Source organism: Nipponia nippon, unplaced genomic scaffold (assembly GCF_047370975.1).
Source record: "Nipponia nippon isolate SJK-2023a ecotype South Korea unplaced genomic scaffold, ASM4737097v1 scaffold_34, whole genome shotgun sequence".
NCBI lineage: Eukaryota > Metazoa > Chordata > Aves > Pelecaniformes > Threskiornithidae > Nipponia > Nipponia nippon.
Window position 1 is genome coordinate 3,217,609 of NW_028262352.1, and position 24,264 is coordinate 3,241,872.

Below are 24,264 nucleotides of genomic sequence, written 5' to 3' on the forward strand. Positions count from 1 at the left end.
GCCCTACCTGGAGCCTCTGGCAGGAAGCACCAGGGGAGATTTGAGGTCGACCCCTGGGGTTTTGGAGTCAGGGATACAGAGGATCTGAGGCTAGCTATACTCCAACTGAAAAAGAGATATTAGCAGCATATGAAGGGGTTCGAGCCGCTTCGGAAGTGGTTGGTACTGAAGCACAGCTCCTCTTGGCACCCCGACTGCCGGTGTTGGGCTGGATGTTCAAAGGGAGGGTCCCCTGTACACATCATGCAACTGATGCTACATGGAGTAAGTGGGTCGCACTGATCACACAACGGGCTCGAATAGGAAACCCCAGTCGCCCAGGAATCTTGGAAGTGATCATGGACTGGCCAGAAAGCAAAGATTTTGGAATATCACCAGAGGAGGAGGTGACGCGTGCTGAGGAGACCCCACCATATAATAAACTATCAGAAAATGAGAAGCAATATGCCTTGTTCACTGATGGGTCCTGTCGTCTTGTGGGGAAACATCGGAGGTGGAAAGCTGCTGTATGGAGTCCTGTAAGACAAGTTGCAGAAACTGCTGAAGGAGAAGGTGAATGGAGTCAGTTTGCAGAGGTGAAAGCCATCCAGCTGGCTTTAGATATGGCCGAACAAGAAAAGCGGCCAATGCTCTATCTCTTTACCGACTCATGGATGGTGGCAAATGCCCTGTGGGGCTGGTTACAGCAATGGAAGCAGAGCAACTGGCAGCGCAGAGGCAAACCCATCTGGGCTGCCACATTGTGGCAAGATATTGCTGCCCGGATAGAGAACCTGGCTGTAAAAGTACGTCATGTAGATGCTCACGTACCCAAGAGTCGGGCCACTGAAGAACATCAAAACAATCAGCAGGTGGATCAGGCTGCTCAGATTGAAGTGGCTCAAGTGGACCTGTGACTGGCAACATAAGGGTGAATTATTTCTAGCTCGGTGGGCCCATGACACCTCAGGCCATCAAGGAAGAGATGCAACATATAGATGGGCTCATGATCGAGGGGTGGATCTGACCATGGATACTATTGCACAGGTTATCCATGAATGCGAAACATGTGCTGCAATCAAGCAAGCCAAGCGCTTCAAGCCTCTCTGGTATGGAGGACGATGGCTGAAATATCAATATGGGGAGGCCTGGGCAGGTTGATTATATCACACTTCCACAAACCCGCCAAGGCAAGCGCCATGTGCTTACAATGGTGGAAGCAACCACCAGATGGCTGGAAACATATCCCGTGACCCATGCCACCGCCCGGAACACTATCCTGGGTCTTGAAAAGCAAGTCCTGTGGCGACATGGCACCCCAGAAAGAATTGAGTCAGATAACGGAACTCATTTCCGAAACAGCCTCATAGACACCTGGGCCAAAGAGCATGGCATTGAGTGGGTGTATCACATCCCCTATCAGGCACCAGCCTCCGGGAAAATCGAACGATACAATGGACTGTTAAAGACTACACTAAAAGCAATGGGTGGTGGGTCATTCAAACACTGGGATACACATTTAGCAAAGGCCACTTGGTTAGTCAACACTAGGGGATCTGCCAATCGAGCAGGCCCTGCCCAGTCAAGACTTCTACGTACTGCAGAGGGGGATAAAGTCCCTGTAGTGCACCTAAAAAATATGACGGGGAAGACAGTCTGGGTTACTCCTGCTTCAGGCAGAGGTAAACCCATTCGTGGGATTGCTTTTTCTCAAGGACCTGGGTGCACTTGGTGGGTGATGCGGGAGCATGGGGAAGTCCGATGTGTACCTCAAGGAGATTTGATTTTGGGTGAAAATAGCCAATGAACTGAATTGTATAATGTTAGTTGCTATATAATACTAGATGTCATCACTTCAATGATCACTATGTGCCATATCAAGGGTATACAGTAAGAATCACCCAGATTAATGAAGAAAAACTTTGAGGAAACTGAACAAAGTGCAGTGGTGATGGAACCAGAACTGACTTCAGCATGCAACAATCCAACACCACACACCATCTCTCCTGCCCTGAAAGACTGTTATGACAGATGGAGCCTAAAGTCATGAACTAAATGAACTCAACAAACATTTTAGAGGGATAGCCTATAGACTAGGGAAATTATATCTATATGTGTGTGTGTATATATATATATATAAAATATATCAAAAGACTGGAAAAGTGGTAATGATTAATTGGAATGTATTTGAAAGACCTGGGCATGACGTATATGGTATGGAATAAGGGGTGGATACTGTCCTGGTTTCAGCTGGGATAGAGTTAATTTTCTTCTTAGTAGCTGGTATAGTGCTGTGTTTTGGATTTAGTATGAGAATAATGTTGATAACACACTGATGTTTTAGTTGTTGCTAAGTAGTGCTTACACCAGTCAAGGACTTTTCAGCTTCCCATGCTCTGCATGGCGTACAAGAAGCTGGGAGGGGGCACAGCCAGGGGGCCTGACCCAGATTGGCCACAGGGCTATTCCACACCATATGACGTCATGCTCAGTATATAACTGGGGCAAGTTGGCCGGGGGGAAGGGATTGCTGCTCGGGAACAGGCTGGGCATCAGTCAGGGGGTGGTGAGCAATTGTGTCGTATATCACTTGCTTTGTACATTATTATTGTATTATATTATTATTATTATTATTACTACCACTACTACTATCATTCTATTTTATTTTACTTCAATTATTAAACTGTTCTTATCTCAACCCAGGAGTTGTCTGACTTTCACCCTTCCAATTCTCTCCCCCACCCCACTGGGGGGGAGTGAGTGAGCGGCTGTGTGGTTCATAGTTGCTGGCTGGGGTTAAACCATGACACATACCCATTCATTTACAGTGGTCTATTGTCTGGGCCTTACCAGGGTTATACGCTGAAGCTCAGGGTGCTGTTGTGGTCACCCTTTTCATAAGTTTCCCAGTCCAACCCAAATTCCTTTCTCTTTATTCTGGGTTGCCAACCCGAAACTAGGATCCAAGATGAGTATGTATTTCCCAATGTATTATCCAATCCCACATCCCTCATGTCACGGCACTGAGGATACTAATAGGCCTTAATGGCCCTGATTGGCCTCACCTGGGATCTCTACCCTCACACCCTGCCCATGGGCCTAGGAGCTCCATTTAAGCTCAGGCCTGGGCGTTTAGTCCCTGTCCGAGCTATGCTGTAGGAGTGCTCAGTTATGTCTGTGCCTGGCTGGGAGCTCTGTTGATCTGGACCCTCACCTATGCACTGACTTCCTGGCTTGACCTCAGACCTCTCTTTTCACTCTGGACCTGTATGGTGATCACTAGACCTGACCATGACCTGCAGATTGGCTTCCTAGCTTGACTTTGAACCTGTCTCATCACCATGAACTTGGCTGGTGATCTGGACTCTTGGTTGAAACTGGCTACCATATCTGGTTCTGCTCTGCTCACCCCACTTGAGTACCGTGGGACTGGGACCTGGTTGGCAAGGTCCTTGCCAGCTGTGTTATTGTGCTCAGCTTCTGGCTCCCCATCCCTTAGGAAGCAGCTGGCCCTTGCTGCTCCTCGACACCTCCTACCTGGATATGAGAGTTGTGCATTGGTCCAATATCCACCCACCCAACCCCCCATTGGCAGACTCCTCTCTCTCAGCTTTCCCACTGGAGATTCCCAGTGGTCTTACAGCCAGCTGTCTTGGCGCACTTTAGGTAGACTGTACTCCTGTAGCCTACTGAGCCAATGATTTTTCCTTCAGATCTTGTAACCTGTGAGAGCTGTGCATGAGTGTTGAACCTCAGCACAGGGTTCTTAGGGTAAGACATTGGCTGTGATGGTCCTGGCAGATCAGATTGCATTAAAGTTACTAAGACATTAGTTATTCCACTTCCCAATGTTGCTAACAATACATTGTTTTCTCCTCAATATTTGACTCCCCATGACTTAACAGTTTACTCATAGCATTTTGTTTCCCTATTTTATCCAATTCATTATCTATTATTGATAAACAACTGTTCATAAATCCCCTGTCTATTTGTTATCTGTCATTATTTATCCGTTGGTTCCATTTCTTCTCCATGAGAAACAGAAGAACTTTATAATTTAAATTAGCAGTTACCCACCAAGAGTACCCAGGTCTTTGAGTGAAAGCAATCCCACAAATGGGTTTGCCTTTTTCAGAGGGAGGAGCAACCCATGCACTCTTTCCCAGGCAGTTCCCTACATGCACTACGGGGACCTTATCTCCTTCTACAATATGTAGGGGGCTTGTTTGGTATGGACCAGGTTTGTTATCAGATCCTTTGGTGTTAAACAGCTAAGTGGCTTCTGCTAAATTTGCATCCCAGTGCTTGTATGTCCCAGCATCCATTGCTCTCGGTATAGTCTTTAACAGTCCATTGTATCTTCAGTCTTCCCAGAGGCTGGTGCATGATAGGGAATATGGCATGCACAATCAATGCCGTATTTCTTGGTCCAGGAGTCTAGGAGGTTATTTCAGAAATGAGTCCCATTGTCTGACTCGATTCTTTCTGGGGTGCAGTGCCACCACAGAACTTGTTTTCCAAGGCCCAGGATGGTGTTTTGGGCAGTGGTATGGGTCACAAGGTATGTTTCCAACCATCCAGCAGTCACCTCCACCATGGTAAGCACATGATGCTTGCATTGTCAGGTTTGTGGCAGTGTGATATAATCAATCTGCCAGGCCTCCCCATATTGGTATCACAGCCACCATTAGGTGGCTACCAAAGAAGCTTTAGCTGCTTGGCTTGCTCGCTTATGGCACGGGTTTCACATTCATGACTAACCTGTGCAATGGCTTCAGTGATCAGGTCCACCCCTTGATTACAAGCACATCTGTACATTGCATCTCTCCCTAGATGTCCCAATTTTACATGGGCTCACAGAACTATGAATAGCTCACCCTTACATTCCCAGGCCAGGTCTACCTGAGCTACTTCAATTCTTGCAGCCTGCTCTATTTATTTGTTGTTTTGATGTTCTTCAGTGGCATGGCTCTTGGGCATGTGAGCATCTACGTGATGTACCTTTACCCAAGGTTCTCTACATCCAGTGCAGCACAGGCAATCAAGAAGAGCTGTGCTTCTGTACCAACTACTTTTGAAATGGCTCAAACTCCTTCATATGCTGCTAGTATCTCTTTTTCAATCGGGGTGTAGCAGGCCTTGGATCCGCTATACCCTGGCTCCAAAACCCTAGAGGTCGACCTCGGGTTTCTCCTGGTGCTTTCTGCCAGAGGCTCCAGGTGAGGCCATGCTCCCTGTCTGCAGTGTAGACCACATTTCGCATAGCTGGTCCTGTATGCACAGGCCCAAGGGCTACCACACAATCTGTCTCCTGTTTGATCTGTTTGAAGGCCTGCTGTTGCTCAGGGCCCCAGTCAGAATGGTTCTTCTTTCAGGTCACTTGCTAGAGAGGGCTCACAGGCTGACTATAACCCAGATATGCATTCTCCAGAATCCCACAAGGCCTAGGAAAGCTTGTGTTTCTTTCCTGTTAGCTGGTGGGGACATAGCTGTTATCTTATTGATCAAATCCCTTGGGTCTGTGACAATGTCTGTCTTGCTATTTTATTCCCCAAAACTGGATGTCTTGTGCAGGTCCTTTGACTTTGCGTTGTCTTATAGTAAAACCAGCTTTCAGAAGAATTTGGATTATTCTTTTCCCTTTCTCAAACACTTCCTTCTCTGTGTTAAGCCATTGACAGAAGCTACCAAGGCAGAGGAAGTGGAGCCTATATGTTGAGGTCCAAAGAAAGAAAAGGCTTTCCAAGCTATAAAAGGAGCTTTAGCTTCTGCTCTGGCACTGGGATTGCCAGATTAATCCAAGTCCTTTGAACTATTTGTGCATGAGAACAAAGGAGTAGCCAGCGGAGTCCTTACTCAAAAGCTAGATCCACATCGCTGCCCTGTGGCTTATTACTCTGGGATACAGTAATGACAAAAGTCCACTCTCACAAAATGAAGTTGGACCCTAAATGGGAGGGTTCATATACTGTGCTATTAACTTCTTATTTTGCTGTAAAAGTTACAGGGAAAGAGAACTGGATTCATGACTCACATGTTAAATGAATTCCTAAGGAACATCATTTAAATGAATAACCGCCAGCCATGCAGAACCCCACCAATCCTGCCATGGAGATTAAAGCTGGGACCATTCGAATCCCTAAGGAGGAAGGAATTCTGGAACCATGTCACTTTTGTTTCCTTTCTAGAGCTACCTGGACCAAAGAGGCTCCTGCAGCAATGGCCAAGTGGACCATTGGACACTGTTAAAAGAGGACAGTGTCCTGTTTGGTGCATTCATCATCCATATAGAGCTGCTACACATCCAAGCAATCCCCCAAGAGGAGAAGAACTCAAGTTTTATCAGCATGGTTGGCTTCAGTTATCCTGTAACGATTGTGGTCCATGTCATCCTAGAAGGTGTACTAATAATTGTTTTAAAGGTCATTGGGAACATTGTCGACAGGGTTGGAGTTGGGGAAATATAACTAGGGAAGGTGTCTCTGGACACATAAACCAGTGGTGTGCATGCAGACTACACCAGCCACTAACAGTTATAAGAGCTTTGCAACAATACAGGGTATTGATAATTTGGGAATAACATCCAGATGAATTACACATATCCATAGTGCTAGAACAGAACAGAGTAGAACAGAACAGAATAGAATAGAAAAGCTCCAGTTGGAAGGGATCTACAACGATCATCTAGTCCAACTGCCTGACCACTTCAGGGCTGACCAAAAGTTAAAGCATGTTATTAAGGGCATTGTCCAAATGCCTCTTAAACACTGACTGGCATAGGGCACCGACCACCTCTCTAGGAAGCCTCTTCCAGTGTTTGACCACCCTCTCGGTAAAGAAATGTTTCCTAATGTCCAGTCTGAACCTCCCCTGGCACAGCTTTGAACCATTCCCACACGTCCTATCACTGGATACCAGGGAGAAGAGATCAGCACCTCCCTCTCCACTTTCCTTCCTCAGGAAGCTGTAGAGAGCAACGAGGTCGCCCCTCAGCCTCCTTTTCTCCAAACTAGACAAACCCAGCATTCTTAGCCGCTCCTCATAGGACATTCCTTCCAGCCCTTTCACCAGCTTTGTTGCCCTCCTCTGGATGCATTCAAGGACCTTAAGATCCTTCTTAAATTGTGGGGCCCAGAACTGCACACAGTACTCAAGGTGAGTAAATAAAGTAAATACAGTGGGATAATCACCTCTTTTGACTGGCTGGTTATACTGTGTTTGATGCACCCCAGGATGCGGTTTTCCCTCTTGGCTGCCAGGGCACATTGCTGACCCATATTGAGCCTGCTGTTGACCAGCACCCCCAGATCCCTTTCTGCAGGGCTGCTCTCCAGCCACTCCTCTCCCAATTTATACTTGTACCTGGCATTACTCCATCCCAGGTGCAGAATCCGACATTTCGACTTGTTGAATTTCATCCTATTAATGATTGCCCAATGCTCCAATCTATCTAGATCCCTTTGCAAGGCCTCTTGTCCCTCAAGGGAGTCAACAGCACCTCCCAGTTTAGTATCATCAGCAAACTTGCTAATGGTGCATTCAACTCCTGAATCCAGATTGTTGATAAAAATATTGAACAGAACTGGCCCTAGAATTGAACCCTGAGGAACGTCACTGGTGACTGGTCGCCAGCCAGATGTAGCCCCATTCACTAGAACCCTTTGAGCCCTGCCGTTCAGGCAGTTCTTCACCCAGCGCACCATGAACCCGCTCATCCCACAGTTGGACAACTTGTCCAGAAGGATGCTGTGAGGGACAGTATCAAAAGCCTCACTAAAATCCACAAAGACTACATCTACCGCCTTCCCTTCATCCACTAAGGGGGTGACCTTATCATGGAAGGATATTAAATTAGTTAAACAAGACTTTCCCTTTGTGAACCTATGTTGACTGTGCCTGATGATTGCATTGTTCTTTAAATGCCTTTCAATAGCACCCAGGATGATCTTCTCCATAATTTTTTCAGGTACTGGGGTTAGACTAAAACAGGCCTGTAGTTCCCTGGGTCTTCCCTCACACCCTTCTTGTAAAGTGGAATAACATTGGCTAGCTTCCAGTCAGCGGGGAGACTCCCAAGACCTTTGGTAGGTGATTGGGAGGAGTCCTGCCATAACATCCTCTAGCTCCAGTACTCTGGGATGAATCCCATCAGGCCCCATGGATTTACGAACATTCAGCCAGTCCCTTACAATTTCAGTGCCCACAAATGGAAAGTCACTGCTCCCGCACTTGTGGTCCTCCGACTCAAGGGACCAGGCAGCCAAAGGTCTATCAGTATTATTAAAGACTGAGGCAAAAAAAGCATTGAATGCCTCTGCTTTTTCTTCATCCCTGTTAGTCAGGTGACCATCTTCAACAAGTATCGGTCCAATATTTTCTTTAGACCTCCTCTTGCTATTAAGGTACTTTAAAAAGCCTTTCTTGTTGTCTGACACAACACTGGCCAGTTTCAACTCTAACTGAGCTTTGGCCTTTCGTGCCTTCTCACTGCACATACGAACCATGGCTCTGTAATCTTCCTGCGAAGTCTGACCTTGCTCCCAGAGATCATACAGTTTCTTTTTCCTCTTGAGCTCCTCGAGGAGTTGCCTGTTCAGCCAAGCTGGTCTTTTGCCCTGCTTGCTTGACTTCTGACACACTGGAATTGCCTGCTCCTGTGCTTCTAAAAGATGGTTCTTAAAAACTGACCAGCACTCATGGACTCCTAAGCCCTCAAAAGCAGATTCCATGGGGACTCTGCTAAGTAGCTCCCTGAGTAGCTTAAAGTTTGCTCTCTTGAAGTCCAGGGTAGCAACTCTGCTGTCCTTTTTTCTTATTACACTGAAAATTTTAAACTCAACTATTTTGCGATCACTGTGGCCAAGACAGCCACCTACCATCACATCTCCCACGAGTCCTTCTCTATTCACAAACAACAAGCCTAGGAAGGCATCTTTCCTAGTTGGCTCACAGAGTACTTGTGACAAGAAGTTATATCTCTCACAAACTTCAAGAATTTCCAAGACCTGCTCTTCTTGGCACTAGTGCTCAGCCTGTTTAGCTCTAATCGTATAGCCTTTATATTGATTATATGTGGGAACTTCTGATATTGATACTCTTGATACTCCTTGGATCCTTTTTTGTAATACTTTGTATATATTTACATTCATCAAGAACTAAAACAATTGATTGTTCGCCCCCAAGGCCTGCTCTCTAGGAACTCCTGCCTGTATTAGTGCAAGAAACATCTCTTTCTGAGTAACCTTTCCTTTGAGCTGTTGCATTTGAAATGCTTCAGGCCCTGTCTCCTCTTTTTCAGTCTGATAATCACCAAGCTGTCTTAGTGATAGAATAACATCCCCCACTGTTTATCCCACAGCAGCCCCTAGCAAGGAAAGCAAGGAAATTATGTGGGGTTTTATGCTGGGTATTGCGAAAGGCAAGGCACTAACTTCAATACAACTTGCTTAGAATAACAAACGCTACCTAGGACTATGAGCTTTTACCTCAGCATCAGTGTGACCTGAAGACCCAAGCTAAGCCAGCTCTTACCAGCTGAGAATGTCCCATACTAATGATAAAACAATAGGAGATTTATCTTTCAAAAAAACAGGTGTATAACCATGGCCAGAACAGCAACCAGCCAGAACCCAGTATAAAACCTCTCCATCTGCACAGGACATCGTTTTAGCACAATGAAGATTAACACACCACTGACCGTACATCCACACCACCTACATGGGACAAGCACATATTGATCCTGCACAGGACAAGCACATACTGATTACGTAAACAATAGCAACTGATTATCCTACCCCTTAACATGAATAATTTAATTGGTCTACACAATTGTATTGTAACATATATAAACCCTGCCTTCCTCTATATTGGGGTCCTCCATGCATTAGGCTGGGGCACCGCTACGCGCATAGCTAATATGAGAGAACAAATTCCCTTGTCTCCCTCTTCGGCTGGCAAAGAGCTGACTTTTACAGTGTAAAAGGTTCCATATCAGGACCTAAAAAGTTACGTTGAATACATTCCTTGCCGTGTGGCCAGCTTCCATAAATACTGACCAGCCTCAGCTATACTTTTCCAGGATGTTGCTTTATTGTCCCAATTGGTAGGCGAGGGATACTCTACTTGTAAAGCCTCCCAGAGTCATATCCACAGGGAGTGGGATATATTATCCTGTGCTCCTCTCAGCTGCTGGGTAATCATAGGGTTTTGCGAGATGACACTCAAACACTTTAATTGTTTAGAATTTAAACATACACTATCTCCTCCAAAGTCCCATACTCACAAAAGCCATCATGCCAGCCTTTCTCCTGGCTTTTGTTGGCATGCTTTTGCTAAATCTTGCAACTCAGGCTGTGTAAAATTGCACACCAAAAAAGCATACTGTGGTGCCCCTGGGCAGCCCTTTGCTTTGTGAATCACTAGTGGCCGTGGAAATGCTGTTGCCACACTCATCCTCCAGTCCCTCTGTCCACTTGCCCTCACCAGAGAACCAGGGATCCTTGTTCTACCATTCATTCTTCTGGCAAATAGCTCGTACCTCAGCAGTGCCCTTCCCGGGCTGCTCCATGTGCCCTCCCTGCAGAGTGGGCACCTGTACTGTCTCTTGCTGCCCAGGGGCTGCCATGCAGAGCAATGGCTGCAGCTCGTGCAGGTCTTTTTGCGTCAGCTCCAAACACCCCCATGTCCATTTAAAGCATGTTAGTAACAACCAAAGACAGCACAAGTTCTCCTTAGCTTTTCCTTTTCCTAGCCCTTGTTTTCTAAGACAACTTCAGCTGGGATGGGGCATTCAGACAATTCCTCCTCAGTTTTCCAATCCAACGGGGAAACTGCTTGGGTTAGATGTCTTGCAGCTACCCTCTATGGATTCGTGCTGGGCCAGCTGGGCACCCAGTTTCTCTCTTCATTGTTCTTTTTCCAAAAAGGTATTTCTCACTGGGACCTGCTGCCTACACCAAATGTTTTGCACCAGGTGGTGCTGGTCCATTATGATCCCAGTAAGAAAGGCACTCAGACTCTGTAAGGTATCATTTTAGAATGCGATTTATTAGAGCTAACACAATAAGGGGAGTATAGTACAGACACTCTTATGGCCTTTTATATGCTGGGAACCTTGAGTTATGTAGCATCGAATGGGTCTCCAATTCATGCACAGCATGCTGGACAGACCCCATCTGAAAGGGTTAAAAACCACAAGAGCAAGAAAGATGTTGTAAATACCTTAGTCACTTAATTAGATCAGAAGACACCCTGGTGTGATTTAAGGATGTTGTGAATACCTTACGGTTTGATGTGATTTAGGGAGTAGCTAGAAGAACAGTTATAAGATAAGGGGGGCTCCGGGATAATCTCGTTACTGACAACTCGGCCTTGGGAGAACAGATGCACGGAACCATGAAGATAGGAAGACACAGAAGAATGGCAACAATAGCCTTGAAGGACAACGTTTACGTGATCCTAGGACTGAGTTTGCGCAGAAGCAAAGGTCAATCAGTGAACACAGTGAAGAAGACTACGAGCCTTCATCTGAAGACCCCCAAAGGCCACCTGAAGACCACCACGGGAGATGACTGCGCATGCGAATCGGATATTTACATATAGAATCATAGAATCATAGAATCATTAAGGCTGAAAAAGACCCTTAAGATCATCGAGTCCAACCATTAACCTAGCACTGCCAAGTCCACCACTAAACCATGTCCTTGAGCACCACATCTATCTGTTCTTTAAATACCTCCAGGGATGGAGACTCAACCACTTCCCTGGGCAGCCTGTTCCAGTGCCTGACTACCCTTTCGGTGAAGAAGTTTTCCCTAATATCTAACCTAAACCTCCCCTGGTGCAGCTTGAGGCTGTTTCCTCTTGTCCTATCACTTGTTACTAGGGAGAAGAGACTGACCCCCCCACCTCGCTACAACCTCCTTTCAAGTAGTTGTAGAGAGCAATAAGGTCTCCCCTCAGCCTCCTCTTCTCCAGGCTAAACAACCCATGTTCCCTCAGTCGCTCCTCATAAGACTTGTGCTCTAGACCCTTCACCAACTTCGTTACCCTTCTCTGGACATGCTCCAGCACCTCGATGTCCTTCTTGTAGTGAGGGGCCCAAAAGTGAACACAGTACTCGAGGTGCGGCCTCACCAGTGCCGAGTACAGGGGCACTGTCACCTCCCTGGTCCTGCTGGCCACACTGTTCCTGATACAAGCCAGGATGTTATTGGCCTTCTTGGCCAGCTAGGCACACTGCCAGCTCATATTCAGCTGGCTGTTGACCAACACCCCTAGGACCTTTTCTTACAGATAGCTTTCCAGCCAGACCTGCCTTTCATAAATCCATGCTGACTGGGCCTGATTCCCTGGTTGTCCTGTACATGTCATGTGATGGCACTCAAGATGATCTGCTCCATAACCTTCCCCAGCACCGAGGTCAGGCTGACAGGCATGTAGTTCCCCGGATCCTCCTTCCGGCCCTTCTTCTAGATGGGCGTCACATTTGCTAACCTCCAGTCAACTGGGACCTCCCTGGTTAGCCAGGACTGCTGATAGATGATTGAAAGTCGCTTGGTGAGCACTTCCGCCAGCTCCCTCAGCACCCTTGGGTGGATCGCATCCGGCCCCATAGACTTGTGTGTGTCTATGTGGTGTAGCAGGTCGCTAACCATTTCCCCTTGGATTATGGGGGCTTCATTCTATTCCCTGTCCCTGTCTTCCAGCTCAGGGGGCTGGGTACCCTGAGAACAACTGGTCTGACTATTAAAGACTGAGGCAAAGAAGGCATTAAGTACCTCAGGCTTTTCCTCATCCTTTGTCACTATGTTTCCCCCTGCATCCAACAAAGGATGGAGATTCTCCTTAACCCTCCTTTTGATGTTAATGTATTTGTAGAAACACTTTTTATTGTCTTTTACAGCAGTAGCCAGATTACGTTCTAGTTGGGCTTTGGCCCTTCTAATTTTCTCCCTGCATATCCTCACAACATCCTTGTAGTCCTCCTGAGTCACCTGCCCCTTCTTCCAAAGGTTGTAAACTCTCCTTTTTTTCCAGAGTTCTAGCCAAAGCTGTCTGTTCAGCCAGGCTAGTCTTCTTTCCCACTGGCTCGTCTTTCAGCACTTGGGGACGGCCTGCTCCTGCGCCTTTAAGATTTCCTTCTTGAAAAATGTCCAGCCTTCCTGGACTCCTTTGCCCTTCAGGACTGCCTCCAAAGGGTCTCTGTCAACCAGGCTCCTGAACTGGCCAAAATCTGCCCTCCAGAAGTCCAAGGTAGCAGTTCTGCTGATCCCCTTCCTTACTTCTCCAAGAATCAAAAACTCTATCATTTCATGGTTGCTATGCCGAAGACAGCCCCCAAACATCACATCACCCACCAGGCCTTCTCTGTTCACAAGCAGCAGGTCCAGCAGGGCACCCTCCCTAGTTGGCTCCCTCACCAGCTGTGTCAGGAAGTTATCATCTCCCACACACTCCAGGAACCTCCTAGACTGTTTCCTCTCTGCTGTATTGTATTTCCAGCAGACATCTGGTAAGTTGAAGTCCCCCATGAGAACAAGGGCTAGCGATCATGAGACTTCTCCCAGCTGCTTATAGAATACTTCATCTGCCTCTTCGTCCTGGTTGGGTGGTCTATAACAGACTCTCACCATGATATCTGCCTTGTTGGCCTTCCACCTGATTCTTACCCATAAACACTCAACCCTATCATCACCAGCATTAAGCTCTAGACAATCAAAACAGTCCCTAACATACAGGGCTACTTTACTGCCTCTCCTTCCTTGCCTATCCCTTCTGAAGATTTATAGCCGTCCATTGCAGCACTCCAGTTGTGTGAGTCATCCCACCATGTTTCCGTGATGGCAACTATATCATAGTTTTCCTGCTGTACAATGGCTTCCAGCTCCTCCTGTTTGTTGCCCACGCTGCGTGCATTGGCGTAGATGCACTTCAGTTGGGCTATTGATCCCGCCACCTTTTTGGGGGAAGAAGCCCTAATTCCTACGTGACCATTCTCAGGCGCTTCCATGGTTTCCAACACATTCATAACCCTTGCATCTTTGCTGCCGCATGGATCTCCATCCCCTACCTCCACTGAGACGGCAGACCAAAGGACCTCGCTAGCACACCGTCCCTCAAACATTAGAGTGCTGCCCCCAGGCTTATCTCTAGTGAGCCTGGTTTTATCCCTTTCCCCCTTCAAATCTAGTTTAAAGCTCTTTCAATGAGCCATGCTAACTCTTGCGTGAAGATTCTTTCCCCTCTTTGAGACAGGTGTACCCCATCTGTTGCCAGCAGGCCTGGTGTCATGTAGACCAACCCATGATCAAAAAAACCCAAAATTCTGCTGGTGACTCCAAGCTCAGAGCCAGGTATTGATCTGCTGGCTCTTCCTGTGTCTTCCCTCATCATTCCCTGCAACTGGAAGGATAGAGAACAACACTACTTATGCTCCTGATCCCTTAAGCGGTCGTCCCAAGGCCCTGAAGTCTCTCTTGATTGCCCTTGGACTTCTTGTTGCAACTTCCTCGCTGCCTACCTGAAAAATTGATAATGGATAGTAATCTGAGGGCCGTACCAGGGTAGGAAGCTTTCTCTTCACATCTTTAACCCAGGCCCCAGGGAGGCAGCAGGCTTCCCTAAGAAGTGGGTCTGGTCTGCATATTGGGCCTTCTGTTCCCCTCAGGAGAGATTCTCCCATGACAATGACCTGTCTTTTTTTCTTTATGGAAGAAGTTTTGACACAGGACGTAGGCCGACTTAACCTCAGCGACACCTCCAGACTAGATGGACCATCATCCTCATCATTGTTCGGTTCCACTTGCAGAGCCTCATACCTGTTATGCAAGGGCACCTGGGAAGGTGAGGCAGTCACAGAGGAGATGCACCTGCTGCACCAGGCAGGAACTTGTCACCATTGCCCCCTATCTCCTAAATCACTGTGTTCAGCCAGGCAGAGAGAGGATAGAGAATCTTCTATGTCATGTGTCCTATCTGCCTGTTGGGCCTGTCTCAAGGAAGGTAGGGTGCAATTCCAGTAGTCTCTCTCTCTCTCTCACACTCCCTGATACTCCTCAACCTACTCACCTCCTCCCAGAGCTCTGTCACTAAGTGGAGGAGTTTCTCTACCTGGACACACCTCCTACAGGTGTATTCACTACTGCCGTCCAGTACTGGCATGAGTAGGGCACACCCTGCAGCCTGACACCTGGGTGGCAGCATGTTCCCACCAGAGCTCTGTCTGGGAAGCTGCGTCAGCCGTGGTGGGTGCAGAGCTTAGAGAGGCCACGGCTTTCTGCCGGGTGGAGACCATTGCTCCCTGGTCGAGCTGACAGTGCTTCAGCGCCCTTCCTCAGCGCCCTTCCGCGCAAACTGCCACACCCTGTTCGCAGCGCTCCTAGTCGCTAGTGTTCCCTAAGGGCTACGGGGGGGGGGGGGGCTTGGCCGCCGTTGCTTCTGGCCCCGCCCAGGTCTCGTCAGCCGCTGTCGCGCGAGCTGCGGGCTCCTGGCGGCTCTCTCAGCTCCCCCTGAGGTTCCCCCGGTTCGGGAACCCCTCCAGTGCACCGCGCTAGAGCGCTCCGCTGCGGATCGTGCCGGCACCGGAGCTGCTCGCCTCGGCGACTGAGTTAATGAAATTTAAGGTTATTTGAATATTATGGTGTAATACTTGCCTAGCCCCAGTAGAATCACTTTGTCTGTTAGCAAAATAAACCCTCCTAAAATACTCATACTAAAAAAGCATGGAAGAATTTGTTTCTCTCTATATTTATTTGAGCAGCCAAATTAAAAAAAAAAAAAGGTCATACTGAGTAACATTAATTGAGCAGTTTAGAAAAATCTGTCCTGTGAAGGGGAGCTGCCAAAGAAATTGTTCCTCTTGATCCTGAAGTTCCTTTTCCATCTAAGGCCTGCTGTCAGCAAGGAGCCGGATCTCGTGTCAACAGCTACTCTGCTGTTGGGAACAAACTATGGCAGAATTTCAGTCAGCAGACTAGAAGAGACAGATTGATCTTTCTAATTTAGCAGGGGATCATTGTCTTTCTCTGGTATCTCCTACCACTAAACAAATACCAGTCCATAGCAACCCCTGCCCATTTAATTTCTCCTTTCTGTCACTATGTCACTCCTGTTTGTGCAGCTGCCTGGTGAACAGGTCACACGACTGATGTAACTTACAAATAACCCGTAGAAAAATAGACTATTTTAAATTGAGCTCAATTTCCTGATCTTCCATGCACAACCAGTAGTCAGCTGTACCAGCATAATGGAAAGGGCACTAATTAGTGGTGGGGAATAGGCAGCTGCCCAGGGAGGTACAAATACAGAAAGAAAGGCCTGTCAAATGTTGTTTAACACGGTAGAAAAACCAGCATCAAGCTAATAGTGCAGGGAGAAATAATGCTGCTGCAATAGAGCATGCAGTGCAAATTCCTTCATGTGTCACCTAGGCAGATCAATTATGGCAACTGTAGCAAACAATGAAAGTACTAATTTTGTTCTGAGCTTCTGTATGATTCCTAGAAGTTTTAAGCCTCATGCAAGCTTGCAGCAGGAGATAGCGGTTGTAGTGATCCTGACCAGAAGACTACTGTACATAGAGGAGTTAGTGAGTAGGCCCAGGCCTGTGCTGTGCTGAGCTGTGCTGCATGTACAGCATGGCCTTCAGGCCTGTGCTGGGCTGCACATATCCCTTGGCCGCAGGATAAACCTAGCCAGCTCATTGTAACAGAGGAGCCTGCAGGCAGCTCCCACTTCGTACCAGAGATTATGCCACCTGCGTGGCCTTGCCTTTATCTAACAGTGAAGCAAGAAGTTCTCATGAGAACGTCCTTTCTGTTTGACAGTAGAAATGATGAATAGAGTTGTTTCCTTGTAAGAAAATCCTATAATAGCTTGGATGACAGAAAGGGGAGAATCTCTTCTATGGATGAGATTCAAAAATTCACGGATGCTTCTCCTCACAGTCCGAATCCCCCAAGGGAGAAACGGAGTATTCAGAGAGTCCCTGAAATGAAACTCAATAGCAACGAAGTTACTATTAAGCACGTATTCTTTATTGCAGCGCTGGGCAGCACTGGGGATTCTCCACCATAAGTGCTCCGATGAGTTAATGAACTTTTAGAGAATATATACTATACAATCATATATATTCATAGGATTTCCAGGAATTCATTTACATAAACATGAGATTTCCAGGAACTTATTAACATATAATAATGTGCAAGAGGGAGATAGACTGGTGGAGCCACTCCCTACCATCCCTGAGACGACCATGCCAGACGGAAGCATCAAGTGAGGGAGAGGCTCCCCTGCCCTCATGCCGTCAGGCAGAGGGAGGGGACCCAAGAGAAGGAGAAGGATGGATGCGGATCCCAGCTAGGCGCAGCAGGCAAATCCTCTTCCAGCCAACCTCACCCCTCCAGGTGCCTTTACACAACAGGTATGAGGCTCTGGAACCTGAGGGCCAGGAGGATGAAGATACAGACAGGGATCCATCCAAAGGGTTGACTGGGGGGAACCAGTCAGCCCCGCGCATTACAACGGCCATTGGTAAGAAAAAAAAGAAGGGTAATTGTCGTAGGTGACTCCCTTCTGAGGGGAACCGAGGGCCCGATATGCCGACCGGACCCATCCCATAGGGAAGTCTGCTGCCTCCCTGGGGCAAGGATAAGAAATGTTACCAGGAAGCTCCCCAGGCTGGTAAAAGCTTCCGATTATTATCCACTAGTGGTTGTTCAAGTCGGCAGTGATGAGGTAGCTGATAGTGGCATCAAGACAATCAAAAGGGACTTTAGAGAACTAGGGCGATTGCTTGAAGGATCAGGAGCACAGGTGGTGTTTTCCTCCATCCCATCAGTAGCCGGGAGGCATATGGAAAGGAACAGGAAGACCCACCTCATCAACACGTGGCTCAGAGGCTGGTGCCAGCAGCGGAATTTTGGGTTTTTCAATCATGGGGCAGTTTACATGGCACCAGGCCTGCTGGAGACAGATGGGGTTCACCTGTCGCAAAGGGGGAAAAGGATTCTGGCCCAGGAGTTAGCAGGCTTCATTGAGAGAGCTTTAAACTAGATGCGAAGGGGGAAGGGGATAAAACCTGGCTTGCTTGGGACGAGCCTAGGGGTGGCATGCCTGTGTTGGAGAAGAGATCTACAGCCCAACTGAAGTGCATTTACACCAATGCACGCAGCATGGGCAATAAAGAGGAGGAGCTGGAAGCCATTGCGCGGTAGGAAAACTATGATGTGGTCACCATCACGGAAACGTGGTAGGATGACTCACATAACTGGAGTTGCTGCAATGGATGGCTACAAGCTCTTCAGAAGGGACAGGCTAGGAAGGAGAGGGGGAGGGGTAGCCCTGTATGTTAGGGAGTGTTTTGACTGTCTAGAACTCAACGACAGTAATGATAAGGTCGAGTGCTTATGGGTTAAGATCAGAGGGAAGGCTAACAAGGCAGATATCGTGGTGGGAGTCTGTTACAGACCACTCAACCAGGACGAAGAGGCAGATGAAGCATTCTACAAGCGGTTGGCTGAAGTCTCACAATCCCTAGCCCTTGTTCTCGTGGGAGACTTCAACTTACCAGATATCTGCTGGAAATACAACACAGCAGAGAGGAAGCAGTCTAGGAGGTTCCTGGAGTGTGTGGGAGATAACTTCCTGGCGCAGCTGGTAAGCGAGCCAACCAGGGGAGGTGCCCCGCTGGATCTGTTGTTTACGAACAGAGAGAGCCTGGTGGGCGATGTGGTGGTCGGAGGCTGTCTTGGGCTCAGCGACCATGAAATGATAGAGTTTTCAATTCTAGGAGAAGTAAGGAAGGGGATCAGCAAAACCGCTACCCTGAGCTTTAGAAGGGCAGACTTTGGGCTGTTCGGGAGTCTGGTTAACAGAGTCCCTTGGGAGGCAGCCCTGAAGGGAAAAGGAGTCCAGGAAGGCTGGATGTTATTCAAGAAGGAAGTCTCAAAGGCGCAGGAGCAGGCCGTCCCCATGTGCCGCAAGTCGAGCAGGCGGGGGAGAAGACCAGCCTGGCTGAACGGAGAGCTTTGGCTAGAACTCAAGAAAAAAAGTAGAGTTTACAACCTTTGGAAGAAGGGGCAGGCGACTCAGGGGGACTACAAGGATGTTGTGAGGATATGCAGGGAGAAGATCAGAAAGGCGAAGGCCCAGCTGGAACTTAAACTGGCCACCGCCGTTAAAGATAACAAAAAAAGTTTTTATAAATATATCAGCGACAAAAGGAGGGCCAGGGAGAATCTCCCTCCTTTGTTGGATGCAGAAGGTAATCTGGCCACGAAGGATGAGGAGAAGGCAGAGGTACTTAATGCCTTCTTTGCCTCAGTCTTTAATAGTCAGACTGGTCATCCTCGGGGTTTTCAGGCCCCTGAGCTGGGAGATGGAGATAGGATAAAGAATGAAGTCCCAGTTGTTGAAGAGGTGGCAGTCACTGACCTGCTCCTCCACCTGGATGTCCACAAGTCCATGGGCCCAGATGGGATCCACCCGAGGATACTGAGGGAGCTGGCAGAGGAGCTGGCCAAGCCACTCTCCATCATTTATCAGCAGTCCTGCTCAACCGGGGAGGTCCCAGATGACTGGAAGCTAGCAAATGTGACGCCCCTCGACAAGAAGGGTTGGAAGGAGGATCCCGGGAACTACAGGCCTGTCAGCCTGACCTCGGTGCCAGGGAAGGTCATGGAGCAGATCATCCTGAGTGCCATTACGTGGCACATGCAGGACAACCAGGGGATCAGGCTCAGCCAGCATGGGTTTATGAAAGGGAGGTCCTGTTTCACTAACCTGGTCTCCTTCTATGACAAGGTGACCCTCTTAGTGGATGAGGGGAAGGCTGTGGATGTTGTCTACCTGGACTTTAGTAAGGCCTTTGACACTGTCTCCCACAGCATTCTCCTGGAGAAACTGACTGCTCACGGCTTGGATAAGTGCACTCTGCGCTCGGTTAAAAACTGGCCGAGCCCAGAGAGTGGTGGTGAATGGAGTCCAATCCAGTTGGCGGCAGGTCACGAGTGGTGTTCCCCAGGGCTCAGTGTTGGGGCCGGTCCTGTTCAATATCTTCATTGATGATCTTGATGAGGGGATTGAGTGCACCCTCAGTAAGAGTGCAGACGACACCAAGTTGGGTGGAAGTGTCGATCTGCTGGAGGGTAGGAAGGCCCTGCAGAGGGACCTGGACAGGCTGGATCGATGGGCCGGGGCAACTGCATGAGGTTCAACAAGGCTCAGTGCTGGGTCCTGCACTTGGGTCACAACAACCCCATGCAACGCTATAGGCTTGGGAAGGAGTGGCTGGAGAGCTGCCTGGCAGAAAAGGACCTGGGGGTGCTGGTTGACAGCTGCCTGAACATGAACCAGCAGTGTCCCCAGGTGCCCAAGAGGGCCAATGGCATCCTGGCCTGTATCAGGAATAGTGTGGCCAGCAGGACCAGGGAGGTGATAGTGCCCCTGTACTCGGCACTGGTGAGGCCGCACCTCGAGTACTGTGTTCACTTTTGGGCCCCTCACTACAAGAAGGACATTGAGGTGCTGGAGTGTGTCCAAAGAAGGGCAACGAAGCTGGTGAAGGGTCTAGAGAAAAAGTCTTATGAGGAGCGGCTGAGGGAGCTGGGGTTGTTTAGCTTGGAGAAAAGGAGGCTGAGGGGAGACCTTATGGCTCTCTACAACTGCCTGAAAAGAGGTTGTAGCGAGGTGGGTGTCAGTCTCTTCTGCCAAGTAACAAGTGATAGGACGAGAGGAAATGGGCTCAAGTTGCGCCAGGGGAGGTTTAGATTGGATATTAGGAAAAATTTCTTCACCGAAAGGGTTGTTGACTACTAGAACAGGCTGCCCAGGGAAGTGGTTGAGTCCCCATCCCTGGAGGTATTTAAAAGAAGGGTAGACGTGGTGCTTAGGGACATGGTTTAGTGGTAGACTTGGCAGTGCTAGGTTAACGGTTGGATGTGATGATCTTAAAGGTCTTTTCCAACCTAAATGATTCTATGATTCATTGACTGCATTACTGGCATCTGAATAAACTTATGTTTTCCCTGTATTTTAGTCTCAGGCCTAATTTTGCACCTGCAAAAGACAGCAGTACATGTGGTTGCAAGTTATATATATTAATGAGTATTGGTATATGTAAATCACAGGTACTTATATGTGCAACAATATTTGCATGCTGTTTCTTTAGATGCAGGTACAATTGAGTGGGAATTTTGCTTTTCCAAAAATTATAAACAGTTTGCAATTGGTTGAAAAGATGACTCTACTAATGCTAGAAAAAACATAAAATGTACATATCTAACTTAAAAGTTACCTTTAAAAATAATTTATCCCTTAATAAATTTATATAGCCGCTAACTGTAGGTGATAGACAGAAGTGCTCCAAGTATGTGAGTGACTTTAATTTCAACTCAGTACACTGTGATCATTAACTCAGAACACCAATTGCTGCTAATGTTTTGCAGTCATGCAGAAACACTGAGTTCCTCTTTAGAGTTTCAATACCTGTATTCTGCTCTAGGGTGCAAATGGCAGGCTTATAGTTATTGAACAGTCATCATCACATCAAGGTAAATAAAAGTCGTTAAATAAATTGTATACTCTATTGTGTTTTATGTCTTAATGATTTGCACTGAAGGATTTTGTTCTGAGGTAAAAGATAGTAATTTACAACCACAGGTACTCTTCTAGGTACTATCCCATAGCCCCTTATTATTTATATACATATGTTTTGAGTGATTCACATGTTTGAAAAGGATATTATTAGTATTCAAATATTGTATTCAATTCCCTGCTTTGCCTAAACAGCACTCAATACAGGGTTAAAAGTAATCATCACATGCAGCCTTTGAACCCTCATGATTTTTGAGTTGGCCAGAGGCTTCCTCAATACTTAGCATAATAGATTGACCAGCCCAAGAACCTTTCTGGCAGCTAACATTCACAAGAGAGTAAGGTCTGTTTGTAATGAAACCTGCCTCTACATTCATAAATAAGGAACTACCCCCTATTTCCAGGGTTCTCCCAGCTTAAAAATATTTTTTGAGTAAGCCAGAAACTCTGGATTCCAGCTGCCTGTATGTTACTGAAACCACAGAAGAAAAAAAAAACAAGCTAGAAAACTAGTCCTATGTTTGTAAAACAAAGGCAAGTGTTATTAGAAATGCAGAAAACTTAAAATATGCTCAAAGTGAAAGAATGTTAAATATTCAGTTTATTTATAGTGCTACTACTTTAATTCATTTATCTGATCAGCACTGCCAAGGACACTGATTCTAGTTCTACTTTTGTTTTACAACCATTTCATCTTCACGTTCTTGGTGCTTTCAATTTTAAAGGAATTGTTTGGCTGGTTGTTTTTTCTGCTTGTTTTGTTTTCAGTAGAATTAAAGAAAATATGTGATGGGAATACTTCTGTTGTTAAATTTTACATACAAAACAATAAATAAAATTAACTATACCTAAAAGAACTGTGTACCTTTAAAAGGCATTGGAATGAATTAGGTTGTAGCTTGACAGCTTTGTAGATTTGTCATCCATGCTCACCATTTCAGTATTGACAGCAATCATACCATAGACTCTGTGTTATTCCAGCAAAATCACTTATTCTTCAGAAAGATTCACAAAAAAGATGACAAACAAAAAGAGAGAAAGAGACAGAGGCGAACCCAGTAGAAATATAATCCTAATTAAGGTATCAGCCCTACATTTGTTGTATGCAGATGGACTGTTTCATCTGCCCACAGTTTCATTGAGTTCACTGGAGCTCTGTGAGACAATGATCCTCCCCACACATAATAAATTGTAAGAATGACAGACGCTTATCCATAAGAGACATGATTTTCAAAATGCCAGCACAATTTTAGGTTTCTTGTGCTAAATTAAAAAATATTTTTTAAAAGTGACACAGTTAAAGGTGGAAAACAGTGGGAGATAATCACTGACCTTATTCTCAGCAGATGGTAGAATACTTTCAGCAAGGGCTGGTGGCATGGCCAATTAGACAGAGATGGGGAGGGAACACTTTTCAAAAGTTGTTTTAACTATATTCTTGATTTATTTTGATACCTACTTAAATTAATAGTGTATTTAAAAATAATGCTGTATTTGAGAAGTAGATTGTGGTGGGTTAGCCTTGGCTGGCTGCCAGACCCCCACCAAGCTGCTCTCTCATTCCCCCTTCTCAACAGGATGAGGAGAGAAAATAGATGAAAAGCTCATGGGTCAAGATAAGGACAGGGAGATCGCTCACCAATTACCATCACGAGCAAAACAGACTTGACTTGGGGAAAATTTAATTTATTTCCAATTAAAAATAGAGTAGGATGGTGAGAAACAAAAACAAAACTAAAAACACTTTCCCCCCCACCCGTCTTCCCAGGCTCAACTTCACTCCTGACTCTTCTGTCTCGTCCCCCCACCCCCAAGCAGCACAGGGGGGATAGGGAATGGGGGTACAGTCAGTTCATAACACTTCATCTCTGCTGCTTCTTCCTCACACTTTTCCCCTGCTCCAGTGTGGGGTCCCTCCCACGGGATACAGTCCTTCATGAACTGTTCCGGCACGGTCCTCCCCATAGGCTGCAGAGAGACAACCTGCTCACCATGGTCTCTTCCACAGGCTGTAGGGGAATCTCCGCTCCCGCACCTGGAGCACCTCCTTCCTCTCCTTCTCAAACCTTGGTGTCTGCAGGGTTGTCTCACATTTTTTTCCTCTCTCTCTCACAGCTGCTGCACTGCCATTTTTACCCTTTCTTAAATATATTAGCACAGAGGCACCACCACCACTACCCTTGCTGATTGGCTCAGCTTTGACCAGCTGTTGGTCCATTTTGGAGCCAGCTGGAACTGTCTCTGTCCAGCACAGTAGCAGCCCCTGGTCTCTTCTCACAGAAGCCACCCCTGCAAACCTTGGCACATAAATCAAATATATAGATACAAATATAATTATTTTAACTTTTCAAATAAATCACTTATATTTTCAGACCAGAAGAAGGGTGTGTGTAATGGATTGGTTTCTTTCCAGTTGTATCAGTTGGTCTAACAAGATATAATCTCTCCACAGAATCCTTGTTTTGTATATATTGTAATAGGTACCCAAAAGACTGATACACTTCAAGAATGCAATTAAAAATACTCTTTTCTAATGAATACAGTTTTATGTAACAACAAATGTTGCAGGTCTTTTCATGGGAGTAAATGTCTCATCCTGCCTTACGCATGATAAGCTGTGTGCCTGCAGCTGGGGCCTTTACACCCCAAAGAGCTATATTTCAATAATGCTATTCCTCATGAACACTCCTT